The following is a 14,452-nucleotide window of genomic DNA, read 5'->3' as shown; positions in this document are numbered from 1 at the left end:
CATTCTGCTGAAACAACTAGCAGTAAGCACATTCCTAACTGGGTAGTGACTCTAAGCAAACTGAAGAGACAGGCTCGCTTAGGAATCTATATACTTGTCTTGGGGTCAGCTGGGTTGGCCCTTGCCTGTGGATTGGTTGAACCCTGAGTGAATGGGTGAGTAATTACTTCTGATGACTTATCACGCTCTCTGGCTGGGGGATGACTCATTAAGCTTGTGGAGTCTCTGACTCAGAAGTAACTCGAGCTTGGGCAAACACAGGTATCACAATGAGGACTCTGTTCTAATGGGGCTTCTTTTCTAACTGTGAAGTCTACTTTCAGCCTGCAGAAGCCTATGAAACTGGCTCACCTACTAATTAACTTGGCCAAGTCCCCCTGAAGCTTCACTGGGTTTGCTCCATAACTGAAGTCAAAAGGGGTTGTGAACATAATTGCAATGATCTTCTCTAGCCCATGTGTTGCTTTAGCGAATTTCAAGAAACCTGAAATCACTTTAGTTATTAAATAAGAGATGCCTTTTTGTAGAGGCAATTCACTAATAGCAGAGCAATCTTTAAAAGTTGTGAAAGAAGAGTCCTTTCGGACATATAAGCTAGGAATTATGCTTTTAATATCCATGTTTTTATATACCCAGTCTCTTAGCTGCCTTCACTGCTGTGTGTGACAGTCCAAACCTTCAAAGTCAAGTTTTTCTATTGCTGAAGAAAAGAGCAAGGCTCTGTAAGTATTCTTTACCTTTGTCTTTAGATGGATTAATCAGTGGTGGGAAACCTGTGGCCCCACAATATATTTTGTTTACCATTGCCTGTTTGCCATCTGTGCAGGGTTGCCAGATTCTGCTGGTTTTCGTCCACATAGTAGTTTTCCTACTGGTATTACAAAAGTTCCCTGCGTGTAACGCAGGGGCACATGAAGTGAGGTGCATATTGACTGTATACAACATTGTGAGAGCTATGTGCCCCCTCTGCATCCAATCAGTGCGCTGCTACAGTTCAATTGGCACCCACTGCAAATTCCAGGTACGCTAGTGCAGTTGGCAAAACTACCCTATCCAGGGAGAGCAAGGTTAGAACAATCTTGCAACCCACTGAGATGAAGAAAGGGCCATTCATGCGGCCCGTTTACTGAGCTAGGTTACCCCTCACTGGGTTAAGTTCTTCAAAGTTTGGGAGCATCACCTGGCTTGAATAGCTATTTTTATTCACTAATCACAAGGGAACACACATATTGCTCTGGGGGAACTCTTAAAGCTACATGATGGAGAATATCCTGTGCAATTTTTTTTCCTGGAGTTAAATGTAATTGCTGCACTGTATAAACTGAGTATTTATAGTCAGGCTCTCTCTATAGCTGTTTCAGTGCTAGCCTGCACGCCGGTTCAGATCCTGATCCAACATCTCACTTGAGCTTAGATGGCCTACATTCAAAATGTTACAAAAGCCAGCTATTCTGTGGGGAATCCTAGTTCTGTGTCGGGTCTTGGCAGCCTGTGACCGCTTACCCCCATTGATAATTTAGGTGCAAAAATCCAAAAATACTCAACAGTGGGGGAAATATGCTTACCCGCCATAGCAGGGAGGAGTTACTGCAGTGGGGAAATGAGAGAGTTAATACCACGTCAAGAGTAAAAAGAAAGTAGCAGGAAACTATGAACTAGAATTACTCTATCAACAAGCATTTGTTGTTCGTATTTTTCTTATGGTGGTTCTTGAGAAAAGAGGGTAGGGACAAAACCTCCTGTTTTCTTTTGTCCCAATTTCTTAAGAAATGTGGCATGATAATTGGACACCTTGCTTCCTTGAAAGGTTCATAGCGCCTCTTTTGCTTTGGACCAAGAAAAAAGGGATTTTGCTGATCCAACTCCTGAATGAGAAAGGCACCTCAGTTATGTGAAGCAAGCTATTAACCTAATTAAGATAAAATAAGATAAGTCTTCTTAATAGCTTCAGCTTAGGAACAACATAAGAACAACCCTACTAGATCAGACCAAAGGTCCATCTAGCCCAGTATCCTGTCTACTGACAGTGGCCAATGCCAGATGCCCCAGAGGGAGTAAACAGAACAGGTAATCCTCACATGATCCCTCTCCTATCATCCATTTTCAGACAGACAGAGGCTAGGGACACCATTCCTACCCATCCTGGCTAACAGCCCTTGATAGACCTAACCTCCATGAATCTATCTAGCCCTTTTTTGAACCCTGTTAAAGTCCTAGCCTTCACAGCATCCTCTGGCAAGGAGTTCCACAGGTTGACTGTGCACTGTGTGAAGAAAAGATAGCTCTCAATACCAGATTGTGACCTTTATGACTCAAAGCTTGGGCATTCTGTTATCAGAGACTATTTCTAGGAAAGTTCTGTAATGCAAGTAGTCAAAGGGCATATCCAAACTCCCAAGCTTTGTTTCCCTTGGGACAGTACTGAAGAAGTGTTGATTTCTCAAAGAAGGACCATGATAAGGTCGCTACTCTCTTCTCTAGTGTCTTCTCATTGTGAATCTTGAAGTACTTCACAAACTATGGTGAATGAAACCTAATGCCATACTGTTGAGTACTCTTCAGTGACAAAATGATGCCACAAAGAGGACATAATTTTTTTAGAGTTTGAGGTAAAAATGTCTGCTGTTATGATTGTGCATGCAGCTAACCTGTTAGATTTCTAACTAATCTGAGGTGTGTGTAATTATCATGGCTGCATGTGAAATCGAACCATTGTGTATAAAATATGCAAATGCAGGAGCAATTGCATAGCTTTTCAATATCATGCCTTTACATGACACATACAAAGCAACACACCAAGTCTGTAACATAGTCAAGAATAGAACCCTGGGATTGTCTCTTATCCACAATACCATCCTTCCCCCCCCCCTTTAAGAATTAATCTGTGGAAATTCTGTAGAAGCTATAAAACTGAAAACCAGTGAAGAAGGTATCTACAAATATAATAGCAGTAAAATGGGCTGGAAAATTTCCAGTGCAAATGTTTTTCTATCAGAAAATGCTGATTTGACAAGAATCAAAACATTTTGTGGGAATGTATCAATTTTGCAGATTTTTTTTGGTGGGAAATGATCAAAGCACTTCATTCTGATCTGTATTTTTTAGTAGTTTATATATAACATATCTAAATGATAAATTCAGGATTTTGAGAACTTCTATATTTCAAAAAACAGAGTATTTCTAACTTTTCATTTTAATTTTATGGGAAATTTTGAAATGCCAACTTTTTGTTCAGCATGAATGGAAATTTCGAAACATCAGACGTTCCTATGGAACAGAGAGTTCATTTCCCAAGCGGTTCTAAATAATAACGTTAAGATGCATTCTTGGTTGAGATTGTGTTTAAAATGTCTCATCTCAGTTTGTAGGACTTATAGCCCTGAATAAATGCTCTCAGACCATCAGAGTCTACGGATGAAGTAAGAGCTGGATAGTGATTCAGAAGGGGGAGCCTATTGCCAAATTGGAAGCCCTGGGAAGGAGATGAGCATGTTAGCAGAGCAAAGCACATAAGCCAGTGAACTTTCTGTGTTTACAAGGAGTTGCTGAAAGAACACTGGTAATTGCAGTTATCAGAGTGAAGCAACGTTTTAATTATTTCAAATTTAGAGAGAGACAGATAGATCCCCAACTGGTGAAAGTCACTGTAGCTCCAAACCAATGGAGTTATGCCAATTTACTCTCGATGAGGATCTGGTTCATTATCTTCTTTCAAAGAATTAGCTAGTTTAAATAAAACAGAGGAGAGGAGCATAACAGCTAATTGTCAGAGCAGTGGGCTGTGCCCACGAAAGCTCATGATATCAGCTACATGTTTTGTTAGCCTATAAATAGTCTGTACAGGAAAAAACAACAAACTCGGCTACCCCCTGAAGCTTCTGAGAATTTATTGTAGCTAATGAAGCAGTAGAACCAGGCATATACTCATTGCATTGGAAATTAGAGAAAACAGGTGAATAATAAAGTCAGTAGGACTAAGTAAAAAGTACCTTCCCTCTCACTTTGTGTGAATCCTTTCTGATCTACTAAGGAGAGGTAGGGAAAGTCTCCTCAGTAAACATTCTGACTACGTCTACACTGGCCCCTTCTCCGGAAGAGGCATGCTAATTTAGAACTTTGCAATAGGGAAATCCGCGGGGGATTTAAATACCCCCCCGCGGGATTTAAATAAACATGGCCGCTGCTTTTTTTCCGGCTTGGGGAAAAGCCGGAGAAAAAGCATCTAGACTGGCGCGATCCTCCGGAATAAAGCCCTTGCCAGTAGGAATAAGAGATCCTCCGGAAAAGGGCTTTATTCCGGAGGATCGCACCAGTCTAGACGCTTTTTTCCGGCTTTTCCCCAAGCCGGAAAAAAAGCGGCGGCCATGTTTATTTAAATCCCGCGGGGATATTTAAATCCCCCGCGGATTTCCCTATTCCAAAGTTCTAAATTAGCATGCCTCTTCCGGAGAAGGGGCCAGTGTAGACGTAGCCTCTATGTTCATGGTTAGGATTTTAATCCTGCAAATGTTGACCATTCCTGCCCCCACTGATTTCAGCAGATTGGGAAGGTTCTCCTCTCTCTGTTCCTATTCTTCTTTCTGTATTGCTACTTTCACTATCCCTACCCCAAAGTCCCCACCACCCTCCTTGTGCCATTTTGGTGTTCCCTCCCACTGAATCAGAATGGCACCAAAATGTATGTATTGCCACTTTTATCTGGCAATGGAATTTATTCCACAAATTTGGAATAGTTTCAAGATATTCTAACCCCTACTCCAAAAGAACCTTTATATGCAAAATGTGAAACTCCATATGGTAGGAATGTATCTATTACTCCAGCCCCTTGTGGTAAGCAGGTCTTTATTTATAAAGCATCAAGGCTGCAATTTTCGAAGTGCCTAAGGGAGAAAGGAGTCCAATTCAATGGAAATTGGGTGTCTTGCCTGCTTAAAACGCTTTGAAAATCCCGACTATATTCCTAGACTGTGACTATGGTTTCCAGTCCATGCATCTGCCAAAGTGCTTTTTACCCACAGAAACTGATGCCCAAGTAAATCTGTTCGTCTTTAACGTGCCCCAGGACTCATCATTGTTTTTGCATATACAGATTAACATGGCGGCCCCTCAGAGACTTGAAAATCTGAGTTTAGAATGCACTTTTGAATATCTCCTTTTACACATGCTCCTATCATAGCCTGGATATGCAAGAGAACAGCAACATGTGGAGGATCTGGATGCTTTACTCTCTCACATAGGGTGGGCAACCCCAGCTCTCCCCCCTGCCGCCACTGGGGAGGGGTGGGCTGTAGCCATGCCAGCCTGGGCCTCTTCTCCCTCCCCCACCCACCCACCAGCCTGGGTCCCTTCTCCCGCCCCATGCCATGCCAGCCTGGACCCCCTTCACCCTCCTCCCTGCAAGCCATGGTCCCTTCTTCCACTCCCTGCCCTGGCAGCCTGGGAGGTGCAGAGGTGCCTGCTTGCCTCGCGTGGGGCACAATGAGGCGCAGGTAGTGCCGTGTACACGCGCCCTCCGAGGCATTGCAGCCTGCTGAGGTGGGAGAAGCAGCAGCCCGGGGGGCTGCAGTTCCCGACCTTTCCCCCATGCAGTTCTGCTGGCACTGCTCATGGCCCCAGCCTTGCCCACAGAGCCCAGAGTCACCCGTCTGCCCGCAGACAGGTCGGTGCGATGGCTCTCCCAGGTGGCTCGGGGATGCTCCGGCAGCCTCCTTAAGTACAGCCATGGGGAGGGAGTGAATGGCCACACGGGAACTAGACTCCGGGCGGTCAGGCACTGCACTCCAGCTCCACAAGAGCCTGGTGGGGGAGCCCCCAAGAGCCCTCTGCTGGCACATAAGCCCGACTGGGAGCCCCGCTCCTAGCGCCTGTCCTCAGGCTGCTGTCCTGAGCACCATACCCCTCCTCCCGCCCCGGGGCTGTCACGGCTGCGATGTGGGGGCTGCCAGCTACTGTGCCATGTTTCTTGGTTTAATAGAGCAATTCGAAGTGGCGAGAAGAAGCAGCGAGGTTGGGCTCGAGCTGGGAGGAGAAGGGAGGGAGGAAGCAGGTGGGACGCAGAGTGACGTGATGGTCACTCTGTCGTCCTGCAGGAAAACATTTTTTTAATATATACTGAGAGGAAAATTGTTTTTTCTGTCATTTTGAACCAAATGACAAGTGTGCTTAAATAGGAGTTTTACTGTCTCCCTTCAGGACCAAACACAGCCTCTTTCCTCAGTGTGTGCAGTAAATACTGTCATTTGACTGAGGATCATGGGCTTGCAGTTACGTATGTCTTACTATCTCGTGTGGGAGTTCTCGGGCTCACAATCTAGAAATGCAGAGAAAGTACAGATTTAGGAAATCGTGCTTTTTAAGTGTGCCCTTTGTCCCAGAAATAGAAGTCACTAGCACTATGCATTCTCTGGGGGAGGGGGAGCGAACTCTTTTTGTATAGCAGGCCCAGGTCCATAACGGGAATGGCTTTATTAGTGATGTATATTCATATTAACTGGAGACTTGCCATGACGCTTCTTTAAAATAAAAGAAGTAAAGAAAGTGTCAAACTGGATCTTCGCCAGGCCTAGAGGATGGCATGTGAGCTGTTGTTACTGAAATATGCCAAGTAGATTGGCCAGGCTTTGGAAGATCACTTCTACCATCTGTCTTTAAAGCTTTCCTCCCCTGCGATAAAGAGAACTCTGCACAGTTCTTCAGGCTCAAATGTGACTTGGTTTCATACTGTTATAATCTGTTGCCAGATTATGTAAATTGGCCACAATTGCATTGACTTTAGTAGAGTAAGGTCAATTACCACGGAGTGATGATCTGGCTTGGGTTATGTTTTCAGAAGTAAAGAAGACATCACTGGCAGAATATCACACAGCCAATGGCAGTTATTTCTGTGCGGCTCGTGAAGGGCTTTGTTCTTTCCTCTGACAGCTCTGCAGCAGTGACCTAACGAAACACAGGCTGTAAAAGCAGGGTGAGACCAACATTGTGTGTTCTGGGTTGCCCATGGAGTTCTCCAGTTTGTGAAATCAATAGCATGTGTTTGAGTGCACGTTTCCTTTCCAAAACAAATTCATCAGTTTATATAAAAATAAAAACTTCCAGGGAGTCTTTATATGTAAAGTTTTAGACCAGGTTCACAGACTTCAAGGCCAGAAGGGACCATCGTGATCATCTAGTCTGGCCTCCTGCATGTTGCCAGCAGGGGGCTGACAGCCACCGTGGGCCCTAGGGTGAGGCGTGTGGGAGGGGCCAGCTCCATGAGCCTGGAAGGGGTGGGGCCAAGGACAGTCAGCCTTTAGTGCCACCCAAGCTGTGGTGCACCACCCAGCCAGCCCTCAGAAGCTCACAGAGTGCCCAGAACGGCACTTGAGCATTCTGGCAGCAATTCAGAGGGGCCAAGGGCTCCAGCTACCGCCACTACCTCAGTAGCAGTACCAAAAGCTCTTTGAATTGCTCCCTTTGCCCTCCCCTGTCAATGGGCCCAGTTGTAGGCCACAGAACTTCACATACCCACTCAGAGTTTCTGTGACTGAAGTTCTCAAATCATGCTTTAAAGACTTCACATTGCAGGGAATTCACTATTTCCACTTGTTCAAACCTGAAAGTTACCCATGCCTAGTGTTGTCCAGGAAGGCAAAATCCCTCAGGGACTCTGCCTGGGAGAAAATGTCTTCCTAACCCCAAATACGCTGATCAGTTAGACCCTGTGCATACGGGCAAGAGCCACCAGCCAGACATGTGGGAAAGGAATCTCTGGAACTATGTATTTATGTCCAAGAGACCGGCCTCCTTGCACAATGCTGGTTGAACCTGAGCTGCGGTGGTATAAAGAGGTCTGTTGGGCTAGGGATATTGGTTTCTGGCTCCGGCGGTGGGGTGAGCTGTGATGGTGTGTCCCAGTTCAGCAAAGCGCTTAAACATGGATTCAAAACTGATCCTGCTCATCAAAGTAATTAAGCTTGTGCTTGAATCCTATTGTGTTCATGGAACTGGAGCACGTGCTCAAGTTCAACCTGGACCAATATGCTGTGAATTTGGGCCTCAAAAGCTAGTGTGGGCAGTGCATTGTGGACAGGCATACTGTGTAAATAGCTGCTTTTTGTCCTCCTCTGGCTTACATTATTAGTGAAATTCCTTTCTGCCCTGCACTTGTTGACTTATTCCCTTGTCTTTGTCTTGTAGTGTTCACGCTGAAAAAAAAGCCCCCATCTCAAGTTCATTGCCTTTTCCTGTCCATAAGCAACATAGCAACAAATATGCACAGTCCCATCCCAATGGATCATCCATCAAGTCAGCAGTGAGACATTGGATTTCTGGATAATTATAGCACATCTTGGATGGAGTTATCCTACCAGATGTGACAGATGCAAGAACGCTTTCAGTACTGACATGGTTATTCAATCTCCTTTCTTGTGGATTGCAGGTATTCCTCAGCTCACTAATCATTTTGCTGAATGGAGCTCAAGATGACCTGTTTGGGCTCTAGAGCAGGTTTTTTTCTAGCCCTTTTCAGCTAAATGCATCAAATGCTGAAATTCACCACCTTGCTGGGAAGTCATTTACATATAAGGACCACTTGTAAGGGTACATAGAGAGTACCCAGGCTCACTGTGCCCTGCTTTAACCACTAGATCTTTCTTCCTGCCTCATTTTGCTACTGGTGAAGTGCACAGGAGCTAAAATAAAGGTTTTAAAGGAATTTTTACAATCGCCCAACAAACCAAAATCCTGTGTTAACCCCAGTGAAAACAGGAGCCTTTTGATTCAACTCCCTTGCACTTAGTGATTCAGATTCAGTGAAACCCAGATCAAAACTGCACTAAACTAGCACCGTAGTTTTGATTTTGCAAACCCAAGCCCATGGCTGACAAACTATTGGAGACCCAAACTGAGTTTTCTTTGCCTACATTGATTTAAAATCCAAAAGCTCTCAGGCAATGTAGCTCTATTAGATCTCTCTCTTTTTTTCATGCGGCCTCTCAAATCTGCTTCTAAAATGAAATACACATTGTAAGATGGCTAAATATAGAAAGGAACATTGTTACCAATATACATAATCCTTGCAGTGCTTTACCTTTTGCAGAGAAACTCCCATTCCTCCTCAGAAGAAACCCAGAAACTTACTCCCTATAGAGTGTCCTTAGCCAGAACATATTTGCTACACTCAGGACACCTGTCAAAGAGGAACAGACTTTTGTAAGATAAACAGAAAACCTTCAGTGAGCAAACTCAGGGAGGAGAAAGGAATCTGCCAAGATCCGGATATCCTGGACAGCAGTTAGCACGCTTCCTTCAGCTGTCTCAGAGAAAAATGGCACCTTCCTCCAGCCAATTCCAGTTTTATTTTGAACACCAGACTATGGACTTTTTAGAACAGCAGAGTAACTTAGGCCTTGTCTATACTAAGTTAAGCAACTTCAGCTACATGAATAATGTACCTGAAGTTGACGTACTTAGGTCTGCTTACTGCTTTATCTTCACGGTGATACATCGACAGCTGACACTCTCCCATCGACTCCATTTACTCTTCTCATTCTGGTGGAGATCACTCAGCGGTTGATTTATCACCTCTATACTAGATTTGATAAATCAGCCTCTGCTGGATCGATCACTGCCCATCCATCCAGCCCTTAGTGAATAAATGCCTTTAGACATGTCTCCTTACTTCAGACCTTGTCTGAGCCCCACTGGTGAAGCCAAATGGTATGGTGATCAGATAAGATGCTGATATCTGCTACATATGATTCAGCGTTCAAGGAAGACAACTAGGCTAAGGGTTGATGTTCAATCAGAACATGGAATGTGTGTCTTGGAAAATTTTCTATTTCAGGTAAAGATGAGTCAGAACTAAAAGCTCGGACTGAAGCAGTCCAGAAATTTGGAGAGTTCTGGTCTGGGAACAAACTTTGGGGGAGTTCAGATTGTATATGGACTTTGGGGGCACCTGTCATCTCCATGCAAGTTGCTCAGAATAAACTCAGGGCATTAGAAGACTCTGCCACAATCAGATTTGTTACTGCAAGTCTCATGGGCACCAATGTCAACTTTTCCATCCCGCTTTGTGTGTCATCCTGGGTGTGTGGCGGGGAAGGAGCTAATTAAAAGGAAGTGTCTTGCTTTTTTTTTTTTTTTTTTTTTTTTTTTATTAAAGTGAAATCTCAGCTCCATCCCTAGTACAGTTCCTGCTGCCACAGTATAGCCTTTTCTCTCTTCTAGACAGCTGGCTAGCTACCAGATCACGCTCTTTCTTTCACAAAAAAAGAAAATTGCTGTAAGCTGAACTCACCTTGATTGCATTACTATTGCACAGCACTAGAAATCATACCAAGCACTCCTATGCATGGAGGGAGACATTCATCCCTCTGTAGAAGACCAGCTCAATGCCTATGCAGTACGTCAGCTCTAATACAGCCTGTTTTGAGAACCACATGAGACTTAAGTGGTGGTCCATGAGCCTTGCTCACCACCACTGCAAAAAAAGGGTTATTTGATTGGCCCTGACGTAACTCCTCCTAGGTTGGTTAAGTGCATAATGCAAGGGACTGGGATTCAGAAGACAGGGACCAGTCCCTGCCACAGACTTCCTGTGTGACCTTGGGAAAATCACTTAATTTAGGCTTTTCCCTACCTCACAGGAGTGTAGTGAGCATAGAACATGTTGACTATTCTGAGATACTCCAATGGTATGGTGGTGAATGTCATAAATACATCTTAGCACTGATATAGCATATCCATAAAGGCAATCCTAGCATCAGCAAAATAGCCTGGTTACACAGTTGGGCAACTCTTGGACTGCCTAGCTCAACTGTGGCATTTGTATATTGCATCAGGTTGATGAGTGACTTCAGCCCAGTTTTAGAGCTGGAAAAACGGGGGCTCAGAGAAGTTAGTGCAGGGTCAGCCAGCATGTCAGTGGCTGGAATAGCCCCAGAAGGAGTCTGAACAGACAGTCCCATGTGTCTGTCCCCTGTGCTGTGTGCATCGCAACTCCCAAGGCAAGTCTATAATCAAACTCCACTGTCTTCTGCTTCCTGCATACTCAGTTCTTCCTTTGCTCCTGCATGTCTATATTTTTCTCTTGGCCCATCAGGACTTTTCTCCTCTCTTCTCTGGCACCTCCAATTCTTTCCTTTCTTCCTCCTCCCCACCCCTTCCCTGGGATCTTGCTTCATCCTTCCAGCTTATTTTTTCAACCCGAATGGCCTTTCCTTGGTCATTTTTCCTTTGTTCACCACAATCATTGGACATCTTTTCCTGCCTTCTGTTCACATGCATGGGCCTTCATTCAGCGAAGTATTTAAGCACATGCCTAAATTGGGCATGTTTAGTTTTGGGTTTGTTTAGTTTAGAAAAGAGAAGACTGAGGGGGGGCATGATAGCCATTTTCAGGTATCTAAAAGGGTGTCATAAGGAGGAGGGAGAAAACTTGTTCATCTTGGCCTCTGAGGATAGAACAAGAAGCAATGGGCTTAAACTGCAGCAAGGGAGGTTTAGGTTGGACATTAGGAAAAAGTTCCTAACTGTCAGGGTAGTCAAACACTGGAATAAATTGCCCAGGGACTTTGTGGAATCCCCATCTCTGGAGATATTTAAGAGTAGGTTAGATAAATGTCTATCAGGGATGGTCTAGACAGTATTTGGTCCTGCGATGAGGGCAGGGGACTGGAGTCGATGACCTCTCGAGGTCCCTTCCAGTCCTAGTATTCTATGATTCTATGCCTAACTTTAAGCACGTGAGTAATCCTGTTGATTAATGTGTGATGCAAGTGTGTAATTGCTTAACTTAATTTGGTGCTGAGTATAATTTACACCCATTCAAATTCATTTCCATGTAGGCACACAAGCTTTCCTCCTCCTTCCTTTGACCTTGTTGGGCCTCTTTCTTTCCCACTTCCCTAGCAAGCCACTAAAACTGTACGACTATCCCCCCTTCCAAGCCCACTGTTTCTAATTTCAGTAGCTCAGATCAAATTGGCCAAAAGAATTGAAACAAAGACCAGAGCAGTTCAGCTGAAACTGCCTCACTACACGTTTTAATTTGCTGCTCTTTTTCAATGGTAACAGCACAACAGCTGCATCTTGTGTTGGAACCTCTGGGCCTTTTATTTGGTAAAGTGTGAAATTACATTAATGCTGGGGAAGTGGAGAGCCTATCTTATGCAGATACTGTGTGACTGTTTATCTGAAAGTTAAGAAAATATTGCTGCAATTGGCTGACACTTAGACCAATGACTTTTGTTTCACGCTGGAGTCGGCTCTCCCTGATTAGCACAACTTTAGCCTTGCGTGTCTAGAAACAGTTATTCAGCCTGAAAGCAAAGTAGGTTTTGCAACTTCTGATTGGTTGGCTTTTTGTTTTTAAATACCTATATGTTTAGCTTGGCATGCTGGCAAGTAAAGAAACTAGGAAGCCAGTGAACATGATTGGAATAACTGAGCGGTAGTTGGCTTTCCCTTTGCAGAATAGGCCCTTCGAGTCTAACATAATGTCTGAATCAGCCATCACATTCTCATAATAATTAAGAAATATCTAATTACTTATATTAGGATCGGGAACTTGATCCCAGTTGAACATCCATTTCAGTCCAACTCTTCCCACTTTCCAACAATGCCTGAAACTTTTTCAGACGCTTCTGATGTGAATTACTGAGCTGTTCTTCAGCTCCGTCTGATTCTGCTCTTACACCTTTGCAACGCCACTATGGCTATGTCTAGACTACAAGCCTCTTTCGAAAGAGAGCGTCTAGACAGCAACCAGTATTTTCGAAAAAGAGAGCCGCTTTTTTGAAAGACAGCACCCAGGCAGTCTGGATGCTCTCTTTTGAAAAAGCACAGTTTACATTCAATAACGCCTTTTTTCGAAAAAGCACTTTCAAAAAAAGGCATTATTCCTCATAAAATGAGGTTTTCCACGGTCGAAAAAACTGCTGCGTTCTTTTGATTTAATTTCAAAGGAACACTGCAGTAGTCTAGACACAGGTGACTTTTTTTTGAAAAAAGGCCACTATAAGTCCATTTAAATCAATGGGATTTCACCTGGGTAGGTGAAATTAGAGCTGCAGCAGTATAATCATGAACATTTTTGTTGACTTTGAATGTTGTCCTCTGACTATTGTTTGGTTAACCCCTGAGTCCTAATTCACCATTGTGTTACTCCAGGTTTATGATGGGCTAACACCATTGAAATCAAAATGGAATTAGAACATGGGTGAATCATTCTTGCCCATAATTCTTGTTTCAGTTCTATTTCTCATGGTCTTTGAAGGCAGGAAACATCTTCCATTCACTCACTCCTCCTTCTACCTGGTTCTCTAAAAACCACCCGCTTGTGTCAGGGGCCTGTCTGCCTACTTGGAAGGGAACGTTATTCATGATAGTTCCCTATTCAGCGAAGTACTTACCTGCTTTGCTGAATGGAGGCCTTGGTGTGAGACCTGAGGTCATTATGACTATACTCCACTCTTTACTTTGCCAAATAGACAACCCCTCATTCATGGCTGGCCTGAGCCATTCGTGCTCCCCAGGCCCCGAGAGCGTAGCGCTGCCCCCAGGAGTGTGGCGCATGCTCAGCCCCGCCCGGTCCAGCAGCCCCGCGTGGCACTCCCTACAATGGGGGGCCCCAGGCAGTATCCCAGTCAGCCCATGGCTTGGGCCGGCTCTGCCCTCATTGCAGCTGCCTGCCTTTCACCAAGCCCGTTGCTGCTTCTGTGAGGGAAGGAGTTATGTTCCAGGGTTTCTTGATGCTATCTGATAACTGTCTCCTCCTTACTTCCAGCAATTTGCCATCCTTAGGATCTCATAGAACTGAGGAACGTTTTCTATTGCGGTTTACTTTAATATTCACAGGGGCATTGACAGCCTCTGCGGGCCTCTGGGTAAGGTGGTGGTGGGAGCCGGCTCTGGCCTCATGGAAGGGGCCAACTCTCAGAACTGCCCAGAGTGCATGACGCGGTGCCCCCATGGCCAGAGACCCAGGCTATTTAACTCGCCACTGCTGCCGCCACTGTCTTTGAATCATCAGTCTTCGGGGCAACTGTCCCTTTTGCCTCCTCCCACCCCATCGCTACACCTGGATATTCCTTTAAGGCAGCAAAACCTTCTCTCCTCTCTTCTGCTCCTCTCTTTTGCTCAAAATAACTGAGTTTCCATCTCTCCTGCATTAACTCCTGAATTTCCCGTGCTCATGGTCCCCATGTTTTCCCGATGTTTCATGCATGCATGATTTGCTTCTAGCTGTGAGAATGAACTCAGTCACAAATACTAACCTGCTTAAAGGCCACTTGTGATTAAATGGGAGCTGTTACTGCTTAGGCTAATCCGCAGTAAAAATGGCTTATGGTGTTCTCCCATTAGGGCATTAGAAGATCTTCAAGAACGCTTTGCCGTTTGGGATCATCTCAGGCTTTCGGCGCATCTTAGGTGTGGCTCAGAGACACAGCTGTGTAGCTTGTGCTTTGTT

The 14,452-nt window shown here is 44.7% G+C and overlaps 1 long non-coding RNA gene across 1 annotated transcript; it reads left to right on the top strand.

Annotated features, from left to right (window-relative positions):
• Positions 1-216: 216 nt before the first annotated feature.
• LOC106732982 (uncharacterized) lies at positions 217-6,964 on the top strand. Its single transcript, XR_016350554.1, has 3 exons — positions 217-261; positions 637-722; positions 6,830-6,964. It is a non-coding gene; the product is annotated as an uncharacterized LOC106732982 (long non-coding RNA).
• The last annotated feature ends 7,488 nt before the right edge of the window (positions 6,965-14,452 follow it).

Source organism: Pelodiscus sinensis, chromosome 12, assembly GCF_052426305.1.
Source record: "Pelodiscus sinensis isolate ZL-2025 chromosome 12, ASM5242630v1, whole genome shotgun sequence".
In the NCBI taxonomy this organism is placed as follows: Eukaryota; Metazoa; Chordata; order Testudines; family Trionychidae; genus Pelodiscus; species Pelodiscus sinensis.
The sequence above is the reverse complement of the archived record's forward strand: the minus strand, read 5'-3'. Positions and strand labels throughout refer to the sequence as shown.